The sequence below is a fragment of the Ambystoma mexicanum genome, chromosome 1p (assembly GCF_040938575.1).
Source record: "Ambystoma mexicanum isolate Mex_15411 chromosome 1p, UKY_AmexF1_1, whole genome shotgun sequence".
Classification (NCBI taxonomy): domain Eukaryota; kingdom Metazoa; phylum Chordata; class Amphibia; order Caudata; family Ambystomatidae; genus Ambystoma; species Ambystoma mexicanum.
This window is the reverse complement of record NC_090921.1, coordinates 599,032,584-599,047,785: the sequence shown is the minus strand read 5'-3', so window position 1 is coordinate 599,047,785 and position 15,202 is coordinate 599,032,584. Positions and strand designations below refer to the sequence as shown.

General features: G+C 45.2%; 1 protein-coding gene across 1 annotated transcript in view; it reads left to right on the top strand.

Moving 5' to 3' along the window:
* The first annotated feature begins 4,584 nt into the window (after positions 1 to 4,584).
* The window catches only part of ACSBG2 (acyl-CoA synthetase bubblegum family member 2), an 811,342-nt gene continuing 800,724 nt past the window's right edge, over positions 4,585 to 15,202 (top strand). The window contains exon 1 of the mRNA XM_069649557.1: positions 4,585 to 4,755. The gene's annotated coding sequence lies outside the window, so the exon portion shown is untranslated. The remainder of the gene's footprint in view (positions 4,756 to 15,202) is intronic.

Genomic DNA, 15,202 nt, shown 5'->3' with positions numbered 1-15,202 from the left:
GACATGGGTCCCAAAGAAGCATTTCTTCAACCAAGGATGTCTAGATGTGAAAACTGATGAGAACGTGGTCGATGAATCGCCCAGAGGGGGGAGTATAGAGGTGGAGCCAAGTATGCCCACCCAAAGCTCCTCTCCCATGCTCCTATATGTTGAGAGCCAGAGTGTGAGACACGTGCAGTGCCAGTGAGAATACAGCTACCAAAGAGAATCCTGGAAGTAAGATTCCCATTGAGAAAGCCATATATGCATTCACGACAATATGATGGCTGTTTGAATGAAATCCCGGAAGAAGCGTGAAAACTGAGCAAAAGAGAAGATTAGTGACGTCATGAAGAACAGAGCTGACACACCCAGAAGAGATGCAGAGATGAGAGAATATAAACATTCTATAGGCACTCTAAGGAGGAGGTGCCAAAGATGAACAACATTTCGGGCTCGAGATGACCATGTTCATGCTACAGAAATGATGAAGAAGATATCAAGTCATTTTACAATTGTACAGATGCAGTAACACAAGTAGGCAAAGTATTCTAAAAGGCTAGCTATGTAGTGAATAGATTGCGCCGATGTGCCAATGTATATGCATACAAAGCTTATGAATTATGGATGATTCCACAATGCACTTTAGCAGAGCTAGATCCAGTGAAAAGGAAGGTTTTCAGTGTGTTGCAGTTAGAAATCAGAAAACTTTACCATGGAGGTGAACCAAGGAAGGGCTTGGCTGGCTCAGCACCAAGAAGTCAAGGCCACCTTGGGCCTGAATGATTGCACAGTGGTTACAGAATATGTGAAAAGAACAAACCTCCTGTCTTAGGTGAGAGTAAGAACATTGAAGACGTCAGAGGTTCATCATTTAATTGTATTTTAAATGCAGAAAGACTTGAATACATGGTATGCAGTCATGTGGTTGGATGAAAATAGACACTGGGACGAGCTGTATTGAGACCGAGAAGACAGAGTATGCCTATACTCCCTCATATTCTCGAGCTCAGAGAACATTTCCACAGCTAAGTTCAAAGCTTAATTGACTGGCAGACTTCAAGGGTGATGATAGATGAACAGGCTAATTGGTGGGAAGCTATGGTTATGACCTGCCCACCAGCACCTGGATGTTAGCCTGTGTACTGCTTACATAGGTGGAATATTACAGAGAGGTATAAGGGTGCCAACTAATTATAGAGGGCCACTTAATAGAGAGCCCTATAATATGTATAACCAATGGGATGTTGTGTATTTGATGACCTTCATAGAAACTTGCACTAGAGAAGGGCTTAGTTGCCCACCTGATGTTAGAGACCCAATCACCTTTCCAACAAGTATGGAACGTATACATAGATGTTCCCTATAATCCTATCCCCTTCCCAGATAGGTTTTTGTAGTTTGCAATGTAGGTTGACGTCAATGGTGATGGGTTTTTAGTATATAAGCTATGTTTTTTATGAAATGCATTGAGTGTGAAGATCAAGCGAATTTGTTGATGTTCATTGTAACTCCCTGTTTTAGATAATTGATATTAAAGCAGTTACACTTTGCCACCTTCCTGAGTTACTTTGATTATTGATGTTTGAGTATATTCTGCCTCCCCATCCATCTTAAAGTATTGCTACCCCATCTTAAAGGGCTGGGTTGGTCACCCTAGTTCAAGATGCATTTGATAAACTTTGCAAGGTGATGCACTAGGAAGTCAGTGGAAGCCCTGGACTGTTCAGTACCTTTGATGTGGCAGTTTCTACAGCATGGATGGCCCTGGGTCTTGTTGTTTCCTCTCTAAGTGCTGAGTGGGCGGAGATGCCGGCTTTGGGGAGCCCTGGGATCTCAGTTCTGGGTGTGAGCTGTTGGTCTCCTGGCTGTTAAAAGGTTTTACCTTGTCTAAACCCATGGTGTGTGCTGGTGTTCCTCCTTGAGACCTTCCCTTGGTTTTGCATGCCTTGCAAAATTCTCCCTTTGAACCAGTGGAGTCCATTGGTATCAAGTTTCTCACATAGAAAATGGTATTCTAGATGGCCATTACCTCGGCAAGGAGGCTCAGTGAAATTGGTTTGTGCAAGTTCTCACAGATTCTCTGGTTCTTAAAATGTGATTCGAGTTTCCTTCCTTCCTAAAGTTCTTTGGAAGGTCCATAAGGCACAGGATATTGTGTTTGTGTCCTTTTTTCCCAGTACGACCTTGCCTGAAAGGAGCGGTAGCAAAAATTGGAAGTGAAAAGGTCTGTCTTGGCCTACCTAGACAGAACAGCGTCTTTTGGACAGTCTAACAGTTTGTGACATTTAGGGGTGCATCAGTGCCTCCGATTTGCTGTTGGATTGGGCAGGCCATTGCCTTACCGTATTCCTGGGCACAGGTCTCTTTGCTGGCTTCTGTTCAGGGTCGCTGTACAAGAGGCATGGCAGCATCTTGGGCAGAGGTAATGGGAGTGGGGATTCAGGAGGTCTGCATGGCTGCTACAGGGGCCGACTCCAGTACGTTCATTTCTCCCTTCAGCGCACTTAATCCCCCTTAAATCTATATACCACTCTGCTATTCAGTCCCTCTTTCTTCTTTCATCTTATGATTCCATCTCTTCTTCTCTCTCCTCCTTAGGCTGGCTCCCCTTTCACTCCCAGCTTAAATTTAATTTCCTCTGTCTCGTTTTCAAATCCCTCTATGGTCTTGCTCCACCCTACCTTTCCTCTCTCCTCACTTTCTACACCCCTTCTCGTCCCCTCTGCACTGCAGATCTTTTCCTACTCGCTCCTCTTCCATCACTCTGCGCCCCATCCCGCTTCCGTTCCTTCCAACTTCTTGCTCCTTACCATTGGAACCGTCTCCCGGTCCCTATCCGCTTTATCTCCTCTTCCCCCTCTTTCCGATCTTCTCTAAAATCACATTTCCTCCAATCCCCACCCTGACATATTCTACTACCTCTCTCTCTTGATCCTACCACCCATCCTAACTCCTTCTTGTTGCCTCTCCCATTACAGTCTTACATCACTCATGTTACACCTCTGCATTCAAGTAAACTGTTGTAAACTGTTGCATGTACTGCTCTCTGTTACTTGATTCACATGTTGTTCTACAATGCTTATTGTATTCTTTTGGTCCTCTTGTAAAGCGCTTGGGCGTAAAGCGCTATATAAAAATTTAATAAATACAAATCACCTCGATTTGCACATGCAAGCGTCTTCCTCCTTTGTGGAGAGGGTGTTAAGTGCTGGGACTGTGACTCAGCTGTGATTTGTTGTGGTATTCTGAAATAAAGTTGCTGATGGGGTGTTGCAAGTTCATGGATCAATCTTTCACGGCTGTCTTTGGTATGCCTCACAAGTAAGTACTAGCACGACGAAGGTACTGTCACACTTACTTACCGCTAATCTTCATTACTCCTAGTCCTACTCTTCCTCATTACAGTACTTACAACCCTCCTCGTCCGCATTGGTGCAGCATGAAAATGAAAATTCTTCTATGATGTATTAAGGGTGTATTGAAACTAGCATGCTGTGGGGGTGTTGGAGTATGTACGCTCTGGATGGGTGGGGCAGATATAGGTGGTAGTTTAAAGATGGAATGAATTCCTGAGGTGGAGATTGTAAACCTCACAAGTACTGTGACGAACAAGAGGAGGACTATGAGTAATGAAGATTACCGTTTATTAACCTGGTCATTGGTACTCTAACTTTTGTGATTTTTGTTTACATGACAAACATAAAGGGACAGCCATAATGGGGGTTCATCTACACGAAAAGGTAAAACATGTTAAATTGCCAACATTCTGTGACCAAAAAGATGTAGGATTTTTTGAAGTTTCAAAAATTAATAATTCCCATAACAATGACATCGCAGGAAAATACATAACATACATTATTGGCACCATTGAAGTATTCTAAAGTACACAACCCATCAAACAGCACAATATGGAAAGATGTTCAAATGTTAAAAATGTATAATTCTGAATGGTAACTTAACACCAAATTCAATTACCTAACTTCACAGAAGGTAATTACACAGAGCTGGTGGCCAACGTTTGCCACTGCTCTGTAGTAGCAGTCCAGGCAGTACATATTTATTGCAAGTTGAACAGTGAATGACATGGTGACTGATATGTCTGATATAACAGCATGTAAATACTTCGTTTTGGATGCTGAATTATCTGGCCTTGCCAAGTTCCTTTTCTATTTCCATGTACTGACTTCCAACAAACAGGTTCAATGACCGAGGGTAGCAGTGGGGTGTGTTTGAAGGGGCGGGGCTCGGCTAAGGTGGTGTGTTTCTCGCTAAAACTCCTGGTTGGCTGTTGGTGTTTGGTATACAAATAAGAACGAGGGTGGTGGGAGGGAAGATGTGTACTGTACACACATTACGCCACGTCGGAAAACCCGTAAGTCTTCGTAGTCCAGCCACCACGTTGTCTACATTGGGCCATTGATACTATAATGATGTGAGCGAATGCGTTGTGCCGCTTTAAATGACAACCATCTTGCAACCAGGCATAAAATGTATTGTTTCGAACGGAAACATTTGAAAAGGAATATTTTGACGTTTGCCTGACCTAAAGAAGGCCGCGTAAACTTGCGTGTTCAATCCAATTCCTTGTCTACTAGTGCTTAGCAACGGACAGGGCGCGTGCCAGGGCAGGCGAGGCGTCTGCCGAGCAGGGGAGTGGCGCGAGTCTTCAACGTCCAATCATTCAGAAAGTGTGCCTGGAAGAGCGCGGGCAGGCGGCGGCGGCAGAGCTCGAGACCCCACAGCGCGTTCAACAACTGTCATATCCATTCAAGGGTAAGAAACACGCTGGTGTTCACCAGAATGCATGCGGCAATTGTTCTACGTTGATGATGTAAGCGTCATATCACCGTAGGCCAATATCTGCAACACATCAAGTACACTGTATGTGTATATTTAACATTACTCTGTTGATCCTTGTTCTGAATTTATCGACCCCAGTAGAATTAAAAGACGGAGTCTCGCATATTAGGATTTGACCTGTGGGCCAGAGACGGCGGCACAATCCGTTGGCTCCTTTAACAGACGCGAAAGTTACATTATCCTATCGCTTAATCTTCTCGCAGAGTAACGCTCGTTGACGTTGTGTGGTCGAAAAACGTGACTGTGTCAGGAACACATGCTGTCTCTCACGTTGTGTGAGACAACATACATGAGAGCATGTGTGCCATAGTTGTATACTCAGTAATGAAGTATGTGGCAATGTTTGCGTTTAAATTATATAATGGTATATTTTTATTGGCACTAGTTCATGATTGTTACCCAATTTGTACTCATTCATTCTACTTCACATAATATACCCTCCTATTCCCAGTGATACTTCTTCCTCATATTTTCCGAGGCAACACTTATGAATGAACGTAGCTGTCACGTGTGTGTATCTACTTACATATATGCCCAGGATCAAACGGTGTGGTCCTGCGTAGAAGTCGCGTTGTGCCACAACGTAGCCACCATATCACATTTCGACATTCTATTTTTTTCACGTTGTTCGAATCCATTGGCTCTTCTCCCTCTTGAAACGTGTAATAATGACATCCTCTACCTTACCTAGTACTGTCGCATATGACTCCTTAAATGTGCAGTCTTCCCTCGTATGTTTCTCCCGGTGAGCACCATTGACATTATGTTCTTGTCCCCCCCCCCCCCCTTTCTATGCCCTAGAATTGACTGCGATCTCTCCAAAAGATATGGCTTATTTCCCCAAAATAACCAGCATATTCTCAATGCGCCTACCCAGCCCCGTTTCTTGGAACGAGCAGAGCGAGCGACGTCTCGGGGCCCAGAGCTAAATAGCTCTGGAGCTGGGCACAGTACATTTGCCGGATAACAGATTAAGCACCCTTCTGTGCCGGTGAGCGCTCCTCTGAGATGTGCCGCTGACTGCTCTCTGCCGACTTGTTGGTGACTGCGATGTGTTCGGAACATGTAGAGGCAGGGGTGCACTTGGAACGAAAAGAGGCCCTGGAAATAATTACTGGGGACCAAAAGAGGCCCTTGAAATAATGTTCAAAGTAGCCCCTTATGACACATTTTCAGCTAGCCCAATGCTTTTCCTATGAGAACATTTGGAAATACCACACAAAAGAGGCCCAGGGTGCAGAGGCCCACCGGGAAATCTCCAGAGTTCCCCATAGGCCAGTCCACCCCTGTGCAAAGGAATGCATATTCCAGACGCAGCATGTGAGATGCCCTGGAGTCACACACCTGTGCCCCTCATTCTTTGTGTTTACAGCCTTTCAAGTGGGGCAATTTACAAGCCATTGTTTTCACACAGGTATGTGCTTAACATGTCAGTGTTAAGACCTGAATATAGGGCATTTGTATTCGCCAGCACCAGTATCATTTAGCTGACGAAACCTATGCATACTTAAGAGAAGGAACGTCCCGCACCATTTTTTTTTTTTTATTTTATTTTTTTTTGTATATTTCTTTTTATTTACATATGGCGCATACCTGGGAAGGTTAACTCTGTCATGGAAGAAAGCCATTCATAGCCCAGTGTTCAAAAATGGAAATCGTCTAGCCCGTTTAACTATCGATTACTCTCAATGCTTGACTCAAACTGCGGCTAAGTTTCTTTACTGGTTTTGTGTTAAATCATTTGCAAACATGGGTTACTGAGAATCATATTTTACACTGTTTCCAGACTGGTTTTTGGCAAGGTTCATCTACAATCCATAATATTAGACTTCTAGATAATCGGTCTACTTTACCTACATTGATTTCCAGGCAGCTTTCGACCAGGTTAACTGTGCACTACTCCTGGAAGAAACTGCGTGTACTGGGTTCTGATGAATGGCTATTACAAATTATAGTAGTGTTACACACAGATACTACTGTAAAGATTAAATTAAATGACTCTGGCCTTATGTCAGGTGAGATGCAAATGGGAAGATGGCTTATAGCCAGGGTTCAAGTCCTAAAGATGAAAGTGGGGAGATCCATCAACAAACGCAATGGGATGTGACATTGCCAGAAATTAGCATATTGGGGAGAAATATGCACATTTCATTAAACTGGCTTTGCATTGCCACCCAAATTGCACAGGACTAATTTCATTTGCCTTTCTTAAAATCAACACATACAACACCAAGAGAGGATATTTTCTTCTAATGGTGTTTTTGAAAACGTTAATAGGTGCATGTTTTAAACTCTATGAACCATTACAAATGTTTTCCCTGGAACATGCAGTATTTCACCTTTTAGTTGTTTGCTATTTTTCAAAGTTTTATGGTGCAGTGAAGTGTCAGGCCTGCAAAACTGAGGGCTGTAGTTCGGTCCCTCAGGTCGCCTTTAATTCATGTATTAAAGTAAGATTTCAATGTTTCTCATTTTAGCTGGGGGGACTGAGTCGACCCTCTGATAAAAGTAGGGGGACTCCGTCCACCCACATGTACCCTCGACTTTAACCCTGCTTATAGTGCAAAATGTCCTCCCTGAATTGGCCAATGTGTCGTAGCTGCTATGCTTTATTCAAATGATTTAGTCATCTGCGATCATCTATTTACTGGTATGCAATCTATGATAAACGCTATATTGAGCTATGTGCCAAGGGTCACGGGTCAAAGACCAAAACTGTTGCGAGCTGCTGCGTTATAAAAATGCTCATATTACAGAGCTTGGGTACATTGAAACCTATAAATATTGTACGACTTGAAATGTCCAACAAAAAGGATATCATGAAGTTATAGCATGCTAAACATACTATATATATATGTCGTTTTGTGTACCATCATGCTGGGGTTGTATTAGGAGGCATTTTAATGCTTTACAAGCAGTGGTTCTGCCCTGTAATACTTTATGGACTTGATGCACCAGAAATGCAAATTTTGAAGTGGCTTTAGGTACTAGAAGGATATGTTTGGCGCAAGTCCTTAATTAACCCCTTGTCACCCCCATAGAGTACATTTGGCTAAAATTGGGACTGTCTTTAAAATCAATGGTAATCAAATTTAGAGGGGAACACTTTATGAAAGCAAAGACCATTGTGGTATGTCCTCTATTAAAAAAACAAGGAGCAAATTATTGCCCTGTGTATAACCCTGAAAAAAACGGGTACATAAAGTTGGTAAAAGAACTGTTCACCAACTAGATTGGAAACCTGATTTTGCCGATTGCACAAATTATTTGAAGTTTGAAAGAGGCCTTTTCCTGACGCTTACAAAAATGGGACTCGGTAAATAACTACAAGCATTTACAAACTCTCCATAACTATAAAGTGCCTCAAATTTCTCACAAGTTTGAGTCCTCAAAAATATTTGCTGCTCTGTCCGGATCCAGAGGTACGACGCTTCAGGTTCCTAATGCATACTAATCAGTTACCTGTGAGATTCGTTCGGGCTCGGCAATGTAAAATCCCTAAAGAATGCAGATCATAGAGGATCTGTAACATCCTAGAATGTATCGAGACAGTAAGACATGTGCTGACTGAGTGCTCATAATTAGGACACATGTATATCAATTTTATTAGGCCATATAACACATGATTATGAATTCATCAAATTGTTAGACTTCTGGACCTACTGTTTGAACACAGAATGTGGGGCTACTCACATTGCACTGTACAGAGTATGGCGTCGCGCTAAAATACACTTTGAATAAATGCTGATTAAATTGAGGGAGTTTTATAGATACTGTGGGGGCAAGGGTGTAATAAGAGGATTCCATGTCCCAAATACATTTTAAACAAGTAAACTTTTATTTATTTTAGATATCTTAAAAACTAAATCAATCAAATTGAATAGTTTTAAATTACTTAAGTACTGTATGTGAAGATTGTTGTTAGTATGTACTGTATATATTTGAATTTGTATAGATGTGTGTGTGTGTATATGTGTATATATATATATATGATTTTGTAAAAGTTCGACTATGAGCTGATTACAAAAAAACTCAAATTTTCTTGCTTAAGTATTGCAGTGGGTGCTTTGGGACATGGACTAAATTCATCTAATCTGCATCAACGGTCTTAAAATGTTCTAAACAAGCCAGCCACTGCCTAGCACGCACACAAAATGGCAACTCAATGTCACATGGCACCTTGATTAGGAAAGTAGAGCTCATTGTGTCACCATGCATACAGTATTCTGTGGCAAATCAATGCAATGATTTGTGCGCCGCACAAGTCACCACCCTGTTGGTTAATGGCATCTATGTGGTGCTCCCTTATGCAACAACACATAAAGCTGTTTTTGTCTGATGTGTCCAATGTGCATACAGGAGTAAACTAGAATGTTTTGTGTATGTGACTCTGACGAGCATCAGGATGAGTGAGGGTGGGCACCGCTTTTTGATCTATACTTTTTATATAAATGGCATTAGTACTAACGTTGTCAGAGAACACCTTAAGACCTTGGCATTGAATACTAAAGGAAGAAGGAACGAGACACCGGTCTAGTTTTAGACATGCTCATGTGCAGCTCTCCTATGGAGTTGCAATCATGTTTACAGTTATCTTTATCTTCATATCATTATCAATCATGAAAAGGCAGGAGAACTCATTTGGTTTATGTAGTGCTTCCAATTTTTAATTGCTTGGTTGCAAAAAATCACTGCATCTGTCGTGGTTGCCGATGCATTTCGGACAGAGGCCGTCTTCAGGGCTAGGGCACTTTGTGCATTAATTTATATTCATGGTTTTATTAGTTAAATGCATCAAAACATTCATCAATATTCAGAAACATGGAGAACAAGTAATGAATGCATTTCGTTTTAGAAATGTTGTCACTTTGCATCATATTATTGAATTCCAAAATATGCTCATTTTCCAAAGATGTGTTCGTTTTAAAAAAAAAAAAAATGTAATTTCAACATACCATATTTAAATGTAGTCAAGCACTGTGTAAGAGAAAGTCACGTAGACTATATATTAGCAAGAGCTAAATATTGCAGGAAAAATCAATACGTATTAAAATGTCTATTACCTGATTATGTGGCCAGAGTTCTTATTTATCTGAAAACCATTTGTCTGGAAAATATTGAAAATTAATCCTGATTACTATGGTGTCCGAAGGACCAGTAATTAAAAGAACTGTTAATCAATAAGCTGTAGGGGCAGGATATGCCTACCTGTAAGCGCTGTTCATTTAGTGTGCAGTCGATGGCTGTACAGAACAAGAATGTGAATCGGTACGTATATTTAATTACAATAGTACAAGCGTAGATAATGGAATCAAGCCACCGTCTTGAAGGCTATGTTCCTGCTGCTGAGTGTATGTGAAGAGCGCTGCATGGAGAAACCAGCGTGCAAGGTTTGCTGTGTATGTTAAGTCGGGTCCAGCCGTTGCTAGATGATGTGACACCCTGCGTTTGGAAACCGAGGCGTCGTGACGCCTTGCGTCCCGCAGAGCACTGTTGTCAGGGGTTACAGGCGAGGCTTACCCTGTAGTGATAACTGTTGTTACAAAGTATGTATTGCTAACTACATCGTAATGCATTTATTTTTATCCCTATAACTCCTCCCCCATAGCCATGTGACTGTTTAATTTTTCCTGCCTCTGGAAGGTTGGGCTTTTTTTTTTTTTCGCCGGCGGGGGCGCTAGGGAGTGACGATTGCAGGTAAGGAGTTTTGGGGAGGGGGCTCTGGCTGCTGAAGCTGGAGTCGGCCTGCTCCTCTCTCTGTTGGTGGTGGTTTCCTCCTAAACGCTACGAGCGGCTTTACAGCTCGTGTTGGTCTCTCTCTCCATGTTGCTCCAGAGGCGGATGGGGTTGCCATTGATTTCTGATGTCCGGGATAAAATCCTTCAGGAATGGTGTGACCCGGAGAAAATTGCATTGCTCCGCTTCATGTCCATACTTTACCCATTGAAGGGCGAGACTTTGCTGTCTGATCCTGTTGAAGTCGACAATATCCTCGCCAGCCTCGTCGCTCCTCTATGTTGGCCGAGGAGGCGGCCTTCCAGGATCCAGTGGACCGCCAGGTTAATTCCAGCCTTAAAGTTCATGCAGGGGAGCATCTGGCCCTTATGGCAAATTTCTACGGTTCCAGGAAACTGAAGAAGGCTGTCAATGAAGGTTATGATTGTGCCCCTTTGCTATCAGACATGCAGAGACAGGTTGAACTTTTGTCAGGTCTGGCTTATGATGGGGTGCATGGTTCATCCATGGCCATGGGGGCTGGTGTGTCTGCCCAGAGACATGTGCACCTAAGGGACTGGAAAACTGATGGGTCTCGGAGAGTGGCTGCCCTGAAACTTCCTTTCGATGGGTCCAGGCTTTTTGGGGATTCCCTTGGGGATAAGGTGCTCAAAGTTGTTTTTTCTTTTTAGGGCGGATGAACATGCTGACAAGCTTCGACGCAAGCCTCCTTCAATGGCCAAGAGGTCTTCCTTTGGTGCTGGTGCAGTGTCCAGTAGGTCTTTGTCATGATGCCTACCCCCAGGCATCCGGACCAAGCCCATCAGCCCCTGGAGCAGGAATCTAGACATTTAGTAAAACCTCAGCAGCCCCGGCTAGGGGCTATCTGGGTTCAGTCCTGGCGCCATAGTCATTACTTACCTCAGGCAGACCATGCTGCAAATGACTCCAATCCAACATGAAGCCTGAAAGGGACTATTTTACTACAGGGACTATTTTTTACTCGGGTGTGGTTCTAGGGACTTACCTGGAACTACTTTTGATGCTATTTAAACCACGCCCGACCAGCAACACACGCTTTGGGTTATTCTGCATCCAGCAGCGTAACGCTCACCGTGCCTGCAAGTCAGCTTCCAGACCTCTGCCACGTCTGTCCTGAATCCAGAGCTCCTAGAGAGGAAGGAAAGTAGAGGCAAGGTTAGAAAACTAATTTTATTCCAGTTTCTCACCCGATTCAGGAACCATCACGTCTCGGCACCTGGAAAGGGCATTCTTTCTACACGCGTCGCATCGCCAGCTGCAGCGCCGCGCCATACTCGCCAGTCCTCAACGCACCTTTCGATCCGGTGCTGCTTCCATCATTTCTTCGGCGGGCTCCGGCATCTGGGGACAAAAGAAATAACCAGGTGAGCCGAGAGAGCCAACAAATACAATCTCTCTTACCACCATAGACTTACCTGATTTACCACCGGAGGCATTCTTCTTTAACTCTTCACATCTTCAAATGCCGCACCTGAAATGGAGAGAAAACACGTTAAATACATGCATCATTCACCGGACCGCATCGGGTAATACAAACTCTTACCTGAACGCCATCTACCGCCACGAGACCATCTTTTCTCGAACTCCACTGCAAGATGAGAAAGGAATGGGACAAGAGTGAACATCGGACATATTGAACTCTATACTTACTGGTGTTTGCCAGGAACCTCAGAGTCAACTCTCGTCCGGAACTCCCCAACGCTTTTAACCAGTGAACCAACTGGTGTCTACGCACCCCTGCAATCCACGCAGGATGGAGAGCTCATCTTTCAGGAACATAAGGTGAGAGAACTGGCAGGGGATTTCGGAGGTGATTAGTGGGGAGAGCAGGGAAGTGCCATCACTAGAATCCATGGGTGGCTAAATTCCTCTCTCCACTTGCAGGAGAATCCTTCTACGGGTCAAGCTGACGAGATTAGGAGGGCCAGTCCAGTCTGTCATCTCTGCGCTACGCATCACGTTGGTGGAGGCCGCAGTAGTCTGGGTCTGACCGACGCCCCTGTGGGAGCCAGGTGAGCATAAGTCTTTCCCTGGCTCCTCACCACATTCTTTTCTGAGAGCAAGTGGGGGGGGGTTGGGGTCCTCCATGCTCTTCGTGTCCTGGGCAGGCGCTTCAGTCCTGACGGTTTGGACATGCCGGTTGGTGGGCAGCTACGGCAATTTTTTTCCAGTAATGGTAAGGTGGTATTTGACTCCTGGGTTCTGGACACAGTTTGGAGGGGTTGTCGAGTGCATTTCCCATCTCCTCCTGTCCAGCATTGCATGGTTCGGACTGTGGTTCCCAGGTCATGGATCAAGAGGTTGGCCATGGACGCCGCTCTCTCTGAGTTGATGTTGAAGTTGGCCATCATGCCCGTTCCTCTCCCTGTTCAGGGTCGGTGTTTCACTGTCTGGTGTTCCTGGTCCCCAAACCTTTGGGTAAGTATCACCTGGACCTCCAAAGCCCAGAATTGCTTCGTTCCAGAAGGACACTTAAAAATGGAAACTTTGTAGAGCATTCTTCCAATGTTATTCAAGGGGGTTTTGAATGGCGTTTCTGGATCTCCAGGATGCTTATTGCCATGTGGCTCTACGTCCCTGGCACATGTTCTTCCGATTTGCGGTGGGATCCCAACTTTTTCAGTTCAGAGTGCTCCCGTTTGGACTAGGATCGGCCCCCAGGGGGTTCACCAAGCTGGTGGCTCCCCTGGTGGTGCGTTCACATCTGCAGGGCATTCAGATTTTTTCCATACTTGGACGATTGGAAGCGTCCTGCCGGCAGGCTGTCATGGCTCAGCTCCTATTGGTATGCCAGGCGTTGGAAGGTCTGGGGTTTCCTGGTGTACTGGCAGAAGTGTCACCTGGAGCCTTCTCAGTTTTCATTGGGGCACAGGTTGCACCAGGATGGTTAGGGTGTTCCTGTCCCTAGAGAGGGTCCGTTGCTTGCTTTGCTGTTCTGGGCAGGGTTCTCAGGAGGCAGTATGTCACAACTCGCCTATTGCTGAAATTGCAGGGGCACATGGCATCTTGCGTGTTTCGAGTTCCCTGGGCCCGTCTTCATCTACATCCCCTGGTGTCTTATCTTCTCTCCCACTGCCTCCCGACGGCTCAAGCTTTCGTGGCTTTGATTCCGGTGTCACCAGATCTGTGTGTCTGCCGGCTGTAGTGGTTTGGGGTTCTGAATTTTCGAGCTGGGGTGTTCCTGGTCCTTCCTCCTTTGACCACTCTTACTACCAACTTCTGCGGAAGCAGTTGTGGGGGGATCAGGGGGGTGCTACTTTAGGGGTCCTATCTGCTCAGGGATTATGGGATCCGGAGGAGAGCAGTCGACCATCCCATTGGTGAGAGTTGTGTGCCATTCTCCGAGCTCTGGTGTACTTTAAGAGGTTGCTGGTAGGCCGGGTGATTGATTTTTTTTTTTTTTTTGTCCGGATGGACGATACGACAGCCTTGGCATATGTCAACAGCCAAGGGGGTTCTGGCCGCTCCTTGGCTGCTCAGATAGGTGCCTGGGGGGAATCGCATCTGGTGTCCCTGGTGGCCTCTCATATCAGGGGGGTGGTCAATGTTCGGCAAGATCTTCTTGCAGTGGCCTCAGGGTCTCCTTTATGCTTTTCCACCTATTCCCCTTCTGCCCCAGGTGGTTGAGCGCATCAGTGTGTCCAGGATGACTTTATTGTTGTTGGCTCCGATCTGGCCCCCCACCTCCTGGAGCTGGTTCCCCTCTCTGTTGGTGCTTCAGGAACAGCCAAGGCTCCTGGGACTGAAGTGGCCTTGTCCCCTTCAAGGGGATCTGCGGTTGGGGATCCGCCAGATGGAAGGGGCAGTATGGCTATTGTATGGGCTAGGCTGATATCTCAGGGGTTCTTTGGTCCTGTAGTTGAGTCCATAATGAATGCTCTTGGTCCCTCCACTGTGTAGGCGTACAGCAGGCACTGGAGCATTTTTCCGGGACTGGTATGGGCGGTCTAGGATCCCTCCCCTTTGTTCTGGCCTCATCGCTATCCTTCAATTCCTTCAGAAGGGTTTGACAAGGGCCTGGCGGTTTCCATGCTTCGCTCTCAGTGGGCCTCCATTAAATCACTTTTGGGGGACTCTGATGGTCACTTGGATGGGGAGGTGTTGGTGAGGAAGTTGCTCTGTGGCTGTTTTCTTCTTCCCGTCCTTGTACTTATAAAGGGCTTCCCCCTTGAGTTCTCCCTCTTGTCTTAAAGTTCCTTCATGGGCCTCCCTTTGAGCCCATTTCCGAGATTGATATAAAACATCGGACACTAAAGACTGCCTTTCTTATTGCCATCACTCCTGCCTGTAGACTTGGGGGGGGGGGGGGGGGGGGCTCGGTTATGTCACCCCCCCCCCCCTTTCCTGAGGGTGCTGCCGGACTCGGTGGTGCTGAGGTATGTTCTGAAGTTTCTGCCTATGGTTGTTTCTCGGTTTCACACCTCTCAGGATCCTGCTTTTTTTTTTTTTTTTTTTTTTTTTTTTTTTCCAGGATCTGCAAATGCCAGAGGAGGTGGCTTGGCATAATATTGATGTTTGGTGGGCAGTGTTGGAGTATTTGGCTAGGACTGCCCCTTTCTGCCACTGCGATGGACTTCTGATTACTTTTGGCCCGTCTGGTGCT